This window comes from Rhinopithecus roxellana, chromosome 5 (assembly GCF_007565055.1).
Source record: "Rhinopithecus roxellana isolate Shanxi Qingling chromosome 5, ASM756505v1, whole genome shotgun sequence".
NCBI classification, from domain to species: Eukaryota; Metazoa; Chordata; class Mammalia; order Primates; family Cercopithecidae; genus Rhinopithecus; species Rhinopithecus roxellana.
Window position 1 is genome coordinate 173,806,613 of NC_044553.1, and position 10,881 is coordinate 173,817,493.

At 48.5% G+C, this 10,881-nt stretch overlaps 1 non-coding gene across 1 annotated transcript; it reads right to left on the reverse strand.

Moving 5' to 3' along the window:
- Positions 1-6,648: 6,648 nt before the first annotated feature.
- On the reverse strand, positions 6,649-6,753 carry LOC115897797. The gene has a single exon (XR_004057591.1). It is a non-coding gene; the product is annotated as a U6 spliceosomal RNA (small nuclear RNA).
- Positions 6,754-10,881: the final 4,128 nt, after the last annotated feature.

The following is a 10,881-nucleotide window of genomic DNA, read 5'->3' on the forward strand; positions in this document are numbered from 1 at the left end:
TGGGAGAGTCTCATGGGGAGGGGAGGAACTGCAGATAGGAGGTTCCCAGCCCTCCCAGGCCTGACTCAGCGTCTGGCTGGGGCCATCTACACAGCAGCCAAAGTGATCTTTAAGTTGTAAATCTGTTCATATCACTCTCCAGTATGTGACCCTTCAACAGCTTTCCACACCTTTTTTTTTGAGATGGAATCTTGCTCTGTCGCCCAGGTTGGAGTACAGTGGCGCAATCTCGGCTCACTGCAACCTCTGCCTCCGGGATTCAAGTGATTCTCCTGCCTCAGCCTCCCGAGTAGCTGGGACTACAGGTGCCCGCCACCATGCCCGGCTAATTTCTTGTATTTTTAGTAGAGACGGGGTTTTACCATGTTGGCCAGGATGGTCTCAATCCTCGTGATCCGCCCACCTCAGCCTCCCAAAGTGCTGGGATTACAGGCATAAGCCACCGCACCCAACCAGCTTCCCACAACTTTTATGCAGAAGATCAATACCGTTACCCAGCCTACAGTGCCCAGGGGCCTGGCCCTAGCCCACCATTGCAGTCTCGTTTCGTACTTCCTCCCCCTGCTAGCTGTCTCAAGACATACTGGCTGCCTCTCAGGCTGCTGTCTCTCCTGCCCTAGAGCCTTGGCCTGGTGTCCCCTCAGCCTGGAAGGCTCTTGTTCAACCCACTTCACTGAGTTAGCATCCAGTGGTGTTCCAGATCTCAATCCAAATGTCTCTTCTGCAAAGAATTCTCTCTTGGTTCCCTGGTCCAGGTCATAAAGTGTGTGATATAAATTCTCATGGATCCCTGGACTCATCTTCCATAGCCATCAAAGTTCATAATTGTGTACGTATTTGTAATGTTATTTTATTAATGTTTAGCTTTACCACTAGACTGTAAGCACCACGGGGCATGGTTTGTAGTATTCACTGTTCTATTCTAAGTGCCTTGTCCAGTGCTTGACAAACAGAAAAGAGATGTGTTGGGTTTAAAACATGTCTGCAGGGCTGGGCGCAGTGGCTCGTGCCTGTAATCCCAGCACTTTGGGTGGCCAAGGTGGGTGAATCACCTGAGGTCAGGAGTTTGAGACCGGCTTGGCCAACATGGTGAAACCCTGTCTCTACTAAAAATACAAAAAAGGTAGCTGGGCATGATGGTGCATGCCTGTAATCCCAGCTACTCAGGAGGCTGAGGCCGAAGAATCACTCGAACCTGGGAGGCGGAGGTTGAAGTGAGCTGAGATCGTGCCACTGCACTCCAGCCTGGGCAACAGAGTGAGACCCCGTCTCAAAAACAAAAACAAAAACAAAAACACCATATCTGCAAATGTTTTTTTTTTTTTTTTTTTTTTTAAGACAGGGTCTCACTCTGTCACCCAGGCTGGAGTACAGTGACGCCATCATGAATCAAAGGTAAGTTGAGCAATGAAATGGCTCACTGCCCCCTCGACTCCAGGCTCAGGTGATCCTCCCACCTCAGCCTCCCAAGTAGCTGGGACTACAGGCACATATCACCATGCCCAGCTAATTTTTGTGTGTGTATATATATATAGATATATAGATATATATAGATATTTTTGTAGAGATAGGATTTCACCATGTTGCCTGGGCTGGTGTTGAACTCCTGGGCTCAAACAAACCTCCCACCTCATCCTCCCAAAATGCTGGGATTACAGGTATGAGTCACCATGACTGACCAGCAAATTTTTTGACATCCTTTCCATCAAGAGGTAGAATCTAACTGACTTTCCTTTAAATATGGGCTGGTCTAATGACTTGTATCTAATTAACAGAATGTGGCAGAAATGCTGTGTGACATCCGTGGGTAGATTCTAAGAGGTAATATGGCTTCCTTCTGGCTCACCCTCTTTTTTAATTTTAATTTAATTTTTTTTGGGGGGTGATGGAGTCTCATTCTGTCGCCCAGGTTGGAGTGCAGTGGCACGATCTCCGCTCACTGAAAGCTCCGCCTCTTAGGTTCACACCGTTCTCCTGCCTCAGCCTCCCGAGTAGCTGGGACTACAGGTGCCCACCACCATGCCTGGATAATTTTTTTTTTTTTTTTTTTTTGTATTTTTAGTAGAGACAGGGTTTCACCGTGTTAGCCAGGATGGTCTCGATCTCCTGACCTCATGATCTGCCCACTTCGGCCTCCCAAAGTGCTGGGATTACAGGTGTGAGCCACTGCACCTGGCCCCTTTTTAAGTTTTTTTAAACTCTTTTTGGATGCTCCCTTTCAGAACCCACCTGCCATGCTGTGAGGACACCCAGGCCACATACATAGAGAGAGTAAGGCCACATGTAGGTGTTGCAGCCAAAAGCCCACTGAAAACCAAGCCTGCAACCAGCATCAACTGCCAAACATGTACTGAAGAGGCTGAGATGATTCCAGCACTTGTGGCTGACTGCAACCGCAAGAGAGACCCGGAGCAAGAGCCACCTAGCTGGGCCCAGTTACTCCCAGAATCATGAGAGAAATATGTAATTGATTGTTATTACTCTATAAGCCATTAAGTTTACATATGATGTGTTATCCAGCAGTAGATAGCTGGAACAGGAGCCAATAAACACTGAATGAATAAATGTGGATAGGTCTGGTTGAAGGAACATTGCATGTGTTATAGCTTTGTGAAAGGTTTAATTGACAACTCTCAGCTTCTCCCCCAAGAAGTCTTGGAGATTCTGGACGGCCCAATTCAGAAACTCAGGCTCACCCAAGGAGAGACTCCTAGAAACTCTCAACTCAGGACAGGAAACATGGCGAGGTTGTCAGAAGTTAACTCTGAGCCTGATGCAGTGGCTCACACCTACGGGTAATCTCAGTGCTTTGGAGGCAGACGTGGGAGGATCTCTTGAGACCAGTTGTTCAAGACCAACCTGGGCAACATTCTTATTCTTGGGCCCATGGATAGTTTCAGGGGAGTAAAAACATACAACATTTTATCTGTGTATATGTGCATTTTCCCGAGGAGAAGTTATCCAAGCTCTGTTATCAGATTATTGAGTCTGTGTCCAAAAAATGTTAAGAACTACTGATCTAGTCCAACTATCTCAATATCTACATTAAGATACTAAGATATTTTATGTACTAAAGTGGACTAAGTACCCTGAGTAAACTTCTGAAAACAATTATGGATAAAATAAAAATGTATTTATTTTCTGATGCACTGATGAGCTGGCAAGAAAGTAAGGAATACTCAGTCCAAACCAGTCACGAATTCAAAGGCAAGTTGAGCAATGAAACTGACTTTTGCCTTTTGGACATTTTTATTTTATTTTTATTTTTTATTGTCTAACCTAGTCACAATTTTAATTTTTTTTTTTTTATTTTTGTGATATAGTCTTGCTCTGTCACCCAGGCTGGAGTGCAGTGGCACAGTCTTGGCTCACTGCAACCTCCACCTGCCAGGCTCAAGGGATTCTCATGCCTCAGCCACCTGAGTAACTGGGACTACGGGCACGTGCCACCATGTCCCACTAATTTTTGTATTTTTTGTAGAGATGGGGTTTTGCCATGTTGGCCACGTTGATCTTGAACTGGCCTCAAGTGATCTGCCTGCTCTGGCCTCCCAAAGTACTGGGATTACAGGCATGAGCCACCGTGCCCAGTTCCTCTTAACAAGTTTTTAAGTGTACAGTTCAGTATTAACTATAAGCACAATACTGTACAGCAGATCTCTAGAACTTATTCATCTTGCATGACTGAAACTTTATCATTTTAATTTCTTGAAATTTTAAACTTTTTAAATTTTTTTTTTTTTTTTTTGAGACAAGGTTTTGCTCTGTTGCCCAGGCTGGAGTGCAGTGGCACCACCATACCCAACTGTTTTTTGTTTGTTTGTTTGTTTGTTTTGGTTTTTTTTGTAGAGACAAAGAAAACCCAGCTAGGTAGCTCTTGCTCTGGGTCTCTCTTGCGGTTGCAGTCATCCACAAGTGCTGGAATCATCTCAGCCTCTTCAGTACGTGTTTGCCAGTTGATGCTGGTTGCAGGCTTGGTTTTCAGTGGGCTTTTGGCTGCAACACCTACATGTGGCCTTACTCTCTCTATGTGGCCTGGGTGTCCTCACAGCATGGCAGGTGGGTTTCCCCATCTTACTATGTTGGCTAGGCTGGTATTGAACTTCTGGTTCTCACATGATCTTCCTCTTCAGCCTTCCAAAGTGCTGTAATTACAGGTGTGACCCACTGCACCCAGCCCTTTATTTATTTATTTATTTATTTATTTATGTTTTCTTTTTGTGCAGAATGGGGTCTTGCTATGTTGTCCAGGCAGTTCTCTAACTTTTGGGCTCAAGCTAACCTTCTGCCTCTGCCTCCCTAAGTGTAGGGATTATAGGTGTGAGCCACTGAACCTGGTCCGGTGAGTAACTTTTTTTTTTTTTTTTTTTTTTGAGACGGAGTCTCGTTCTGTCACCCAGGCTGGAGTGCTGTGGCTGGATCTCAGCTCACTGCAAGCTCCGCCTCCCGGGTTCACGCCATTCTCCTGCCTCAGCCTCCTGGGTAGCTGGGACTACAGGCACCGCCACCTCGCCCGGCTAGTTTTTTGTAGTTTTTAGTAGAGACGGGGTTTCACCAGGTTAGCCAGGATGGTCTCGATCTCCTGACCTCGTGATCCACCTGTCTCGGCCTCCCAAAGTGCTGGGATTACAGGCTTGAGCCACCGCGCCCGGCCTAAGGTGAGTAACTTTTAACTCAGTAAACTTGAACTTGAATTTTCATGGTCTCATGGGAGTGAGTGATTAGAGAGAACCAGTTGTGTGACAGTAACTGGCTCTCCAACAGAACAAAGCACTGTTTTGTGTACGGTTCAGTATTAACTATAAGCACAATATTGTACACATGTTTTTTAGTGTTTTAGTTTTTGTTGATTTCCATTAGGTAAATGTTCCCACCATAGATTTCAAGCCATTAGTGGTACTAAGAACAGGCACGAAAAATATTTGGTTCTTGTGAGCTGATAGGAGCAAACTCCAACACACACGACTGACAGAAACTCAGGGCTCCTCTAAGGTGGGAAGTCTAAAAAACCTAAAATTGGGACTCCAGTGAATGTGTGAGCTACATATAAACACCATTACCTCCTAACAGACTGAAAAGAAAAATGCCTATCTCAATTTCCCTATTCTTTTTTTTTGAGATGGAGTCTCGCTCTGTCACCCAGGCTGGAGTGCAGTGGTCGGATCTCAGCTCACTGCAAGCTCCGCCTCCCGGGTTCACACCATTCTCCTGCCTCAGCCTCCCGAGTAGCTGGGACTACAGGCGCCTGCCACCTCGCCTGGCTAGTTTTTTGTATTTTTTAGTAGAGATGGGGTTTCACTGTGTTAGCAGGATGGTCTCGATCTTCTGACCTCGTGATCCGCCCGTCTCAGCCTCCCAAAGTGCTGGGATTACAGGCTTGAGCCACTGCGCCCGGCCAATTTCCCTATTCTTAAGAGAAAAATGTCACTCCCAAAGTGCTGGGATTACCAGTGTTGAGCCACCATGCCCATTCCCCTTGCCCTCTTTTGCTATGTGCTTTAGGAGGTAGGTGACGGTGTAGTCTAAACTCGCACAGCAGCTGGAGGACACAAATGTAGGTGCAAACAATAAGTAAGAATTCATTGGCACTAACATTTTTTAAGAGAATTCTAAAATCAGTGAAAAGATATCTTAAGAGTAAGAAAAAATAATGACATGATACAAACAAAAACTGTATTTGCCCACCAGCAGACAGAAATAAAAAGTGATCCTAGATGGAAAAAATGGGAGACAAGAAGGAACACAGAACAAAGTGGTACATGTGTGGGTAAGTCTAAACAAATGTTGTATTAGCATTAATAACAATGTCTTATGGGCTTAAAAACACAGGCCACCTGTGGTGGCTCACACCTATAATCCCAGCAATTTGGGAGGCTGAGATAGGCAGATCACTTGAGGTCAGGAGTTCGAGACCAGCCTGGTCAACATGGTGAAACTCTGTCTCTACTAAAAATACAAGTATTAGCTGGGAGTGGTGGTGGGCCTGTAGTCCCAGCTACTTGGGAGGGCGAGGCACAAGAATCACTTGAACCCAGGAGGCAGAGGTTGCAGTGACCCAAGATCATGCCAATGCACTTTAGCCTGGGTGACTCAGTGAAACTCTGTCTCAAAAAAAAAAAAAAAAGTAATTCTCCTGCCTCAGCATCCTGAGTAGCTGGGATTATAGGCACGTGCCACCATGCCCGGCTAATTTTGTGTATTTTTAGTAGAGATTGAGTTTTGCCACGTTGGCCAGGCTGGTCTAGAACTCCTGACCTCAGGTAATCTGTCTGCCTTGGCCTCCCAAAGTGCTGGGATTATAGGCGTGAGCTACTGTGCCTGGCCTGATTTTCTTATTAAAATATGGAACGTCGCCGGGCGCGGTGGCTCAAGCCTGTAATCCTAGCACTTTAGGAGGCCGAGACGGGTGGATCACGAGGTCAGGAGATTGAGACCATCCTGGCTAACACGGTGAAACCCCGTCTCTACTAAAACATACAAAAAACTAGCCAGGGGAGGTGGCGGGCGCCTGTAGTCCCAGCTGCTCGGGAGGCTGAGGCAGGAGAATGGCGTGAACCCGGAAGGCAGAGCTTGCAGTGAGCTGAGATCCGACCACTGCACTCCAGCCTGGGCGACAGAGCGAGACTCCGTCTCAAAAAAAAAAAAAAAAAAAAAATGGAACGTTTCACAAATTTGATTGTCATGCTTGTGCAGAGGCCATGCTAATCTCTGTATCATTCCAGTTTTAGTATCCTGTGCTGCCGAAGTGAGCACTGCCATTCGTTTTTTTAAACTCAAATGATTATACCTCTTCCAGGAAGCCTTCTCTGAGAGCCGCCCTCAGAACGATGCCCCAGAGGGAGCCCAAAACAGGTACTCCACACTAACCTATGCATGTTATTGTCCCTACATTTACCTTAGTGTTCTATAGTGACCATTCCATCTCCCCAGTGATGGGGTAAATTCCTCAAAGGTACTTTATTCTTTTTGTTTTTTGTTTTTTGTTTTTTTTTTTTTGAGATGGAGTTTTGCTCTTGTTGCCCAGGCTGGAGTGCAATGGCACAATCTTGGCTCACCACAACCTCTGCCTCCCGGGTTCAAGTGATTCTCCTGCCTCAGCCTCCCGAGTAGCTGGGATTACAGGCATGTACCACCATGCTTGGCTAATTTTGTATTTTTAGGAGAGACGGGATTTCTCCATGTTGGTCAGGTTGGTCTCGAACTCCCGACCTCAGGTGATCCTCCTGCCTTGGCCTCCCCAAGTGCTGGGATTACAGGCGTGAACCACCACGCCCAGCCTACTTTGTTCTTTTCTGTACCCCTAGCACCTAGCTCAGGGCCTGGCACATAGCAGAAGCTAAAAATATTTGTTTACTATCACAAAGATGAGGGAAAAAGCAAAACAAAACAAAGTTGTCATCCAGGCTGGGTGCAGCAGCTCTGGCTTGTAATCCCAGCATTTTGGGAGGCTGAGACAGGGGGATTGCTTGAGCCCAGGAGTTCGAGACCAGTTTAGGTGAAGTAGCAACACCCTGTCTCTACAAAAAATAAAAAATAAACAATTAGCTAGGCATGGTGGTGTGCTTGTGGTCCCAGCACTCTGGAGGCTAAGGTGGGAGGACTGCTCGGGCCTAGGAGGTTGAGGCTGCAGTGAACCATGATCACACCACTGCACTCCAGCCTGGATGACAGAGCCAGATCCTTTCTCAAAAACAAAACAAAAAAATTATTTTAACTGTAGGATAAATAAGTGAATGCAGCTTACATGTGGTAGAGGCAGGTTGAATCCGCATTTGGCTGCAAAGCCTGAGCGTTACCTGGGACTGGGAGCAGACTTGATGAGACTGAAGTTGTTTTCAGGCTCAGTAGTTCCCTGTTCCTGGCCTTGCTGAGGCTGTAGGTCCTTCTATAGAGGCCACAGCCCAGCCCAGGGGACCTGAGTTCCCCTGTGCCCATAGTTTTCAATGTACCATCCTTTCAGTGTGCCCTCTGAACCTGGGTGGCACTGGGACTACCCCAAAGTGGTGGGTTGTGCGAGCCTCGTCTCCTGGACTCCCCCTCATTTGGGGCTCGGTCTGGTGGCACTGCTGACCCTCCCCTCCTTCCTGCCTTCTGTGCGGTGCCTTGCACCATGCTCCCCATCACTCCCTCCCTCTCCTTTCCACCTCTGGCCAGGAGCCTGGGACACAGGGCTGTGAGAAACCCTTTGAAAAACAGTGTCTCCAGAAAGCTCCTGTTTCTCAACCATAGTTTGCCTGAGGAAAACAGCCACTTCCTCTGGGGCCAAAGTCTCCCACGGGAGTCTCTAGCCCCCATGTCTGTTAAATAACCTTATTGAAGAACCTTGGGCCTGGGACACCGAGGGTTCTGGCCCTCTCCTGGGAGCCTGGCCTTTGGGTGAAGCTCCCCGAGACAGGGGCTGTGCCTCCCCTGGACAGAGGCTGTTCTTTCCTCTGTGTAAGAACATGATAACTCTGGCACCGGGGCAGGTGGACACGCTGGTCATGGTGAGAGACTGAGCATCTTCAGCCAGTGGGGCTCTCTGCTGCCTTTTCCCAAGGCGCCTGGCTCTCAACTGTTTTCCTCCCTCTGGGCTGTGGAACTGCCTGCAGTTCCCCTCTCTTCAAGAAGAGGAACGGAGATGTTGACTCTCTCCACAAAGCACCCAAACACCCTCTCCTCCCCCAGCACAGACAACTGGTTCTCTCCACGTTTAATTCTTTGGTTTTTGTTTTTTGAGACGGAGTCTCACTTTGTAGCCCAAGCAATTCTCCTGTCTCAGCCTCCCAGGTAACTGGGATTACAGGTGCCCACTACCATGCCTGGCTAATTTTTTGTATTTTAGTAGAGACGGAGTTTCACCATGTTGGCCAGGCTGGTCTCAAACTCCTGACCTCAGGTGATCCACCTGCCTCGGCCTCCCAAAATGCTGGGATTACAGGCATGAGCCACGGCTCCCGGCCCACATTTACTTCTTTAGTGACTGCTGCCCTTTACCTCCAAGTGCAGTGAATGAGATAAAAAGAGAACAGAGTGACCTTGACCCCACAACCCACTCTCCAGGATCTGGGGAGAGTGGCTGGGGAGAGCAGGCTGTTGGTCAGCTGCAAGCCCAGATGCTCTTTGGAGAGGACCTAGCCTGCCCAGCAGAAGGGGTTGGCAGGGTAGGTGTGTCGGGTCCTGGCCTGGGACAGGGCTGGTGGCTCTGAGACACCTGGTTGTGTGCCGGTGGGAATCCTGAAGTCACAGAATTCACCTGGAGGACCCCTCATTTCCCTTCAAAGTGCTTTCCCTCCACCACATTTCAGTGGGATTTTGGGCATCCCTGGGGTCATATTTTTGAGAAAATGAGTGGTGTGACACCCTTGATCGTCAAAGCAGCAGCTGGCACCTCTACAGGTCACTTTAGAAAGTGCTTTCCCAGGCCAGGCGCAGTAGCTCACGCCTATAATCCCAACTCTTTGGGAGGCCGAGGCAGGCACATCACCTGAGGTCAGGAGTTCGAGACCAGCCTGGCCAACATGGTGAAACCCCCGTCTGTACTAAAAATACAAAAATTAGCTGGGCGTGGTGGTGCATGCCTGTAATTCCAGCTACTTGGGAGGCTGAGGCAGGAGAATCGCTTAAACCTGGGAGGTGGGAGTTGTAGGGAGCCAAGACTGTGCCACTGCACTCCAGTCTGGGCGACAGAGTGAGACTCCAAAAAAAAAAAAAGAGAAAGTTCTTTCCCACTGAAGCACCAGTTGTCAACTGTGACTGTGAGTGAGAATCACCAGGAGGGTTTTTTGAAATATACCAACATCCAAGCCGTATCCCAGAGCAATTAAATCAGAATCTCTGAGCGGGGCATGAGTGTGTTTTAAAGCTCCTCAGATGACCTGAATGTGCAGCATTAGAGTCCCACAAGGACCTTGAAAGCTAGACACTGTCATTATTCCCACTGTTCAGATGGGCCATGGGGGCTCAGAGAGGTGAAGCCACTTGGCCAAGGTCAGAGGGCAAGTGGAGGGGCAGGGGCTGAATCTCACATGGAAGTAAGCAGGTGGCCCCCTGCTTTGTCACTGAGGATCCAGGCTTCCTGTGGGTCCAGGAGGCCTCAGGCAGGCCTGGGAACTCACTTCATTGGCTGGGAAGACATTTCTGCCACCTCTTTCTCCAGGGCTGGACTGTGGCTCCTCTAAGCCCCAGAATATGGGTGGGTCCAGAACCTCCACATCGAGCCTCCGGTTCCTCTCACTGGAAAGACACACCCTTTGGTGAGGGGGAGGAAGCATTTTTGAGGTGAAATGTTGTATCCCAGCCAGGAATGGAAAATATTAAAAGCCCATTGGCACCAACAAGGTTCGCGCCAGGGCCAGAAAGTACGGAAAAGAGGAGGGACGTCCCTGCGGTGGAGGGTGCAGTGGGGGTCAGCCAGGGGGCTGCCCACGCCCTGTATCCCAGGCTGCCTCCATCTTCAGGGTTAGAGCAAGCTTCTGCTGGCCAGAGGAGGGTCCTTGGGTGATGACCCCAAGAGAAAAGCCCCTTAGTGTATGAGTTGGTTTACCCCACATTCCAGAGAGGGTGGTGGGCGTAGGGATGTGTAACCACTGAGAGTGAAATACCTTACTGGGAGTGTGTGAAGCCAGGCCAGCCCAGTCCACACACAGATTCTGAACATTATGGGTGCTGGGATGCTGAGAGAAGATCAGCCATGGTCCCTGTCTTCTAGGAGTTTCACCATAGAGATGGGGCAGGCAAAAAAACAGACAATGTCAGTAGAGCATGACAGACGCTCTGCTGGAGGGGTATACAGGGACTGCGCAAGACAGAAAAGGGACAATTCGTTCAGCCCAAGACTAGGAGGAAGGGTTCCCAGAGTGGGTGGTACCTGGACTAAGTCTTGCTACAAACAGACATTTC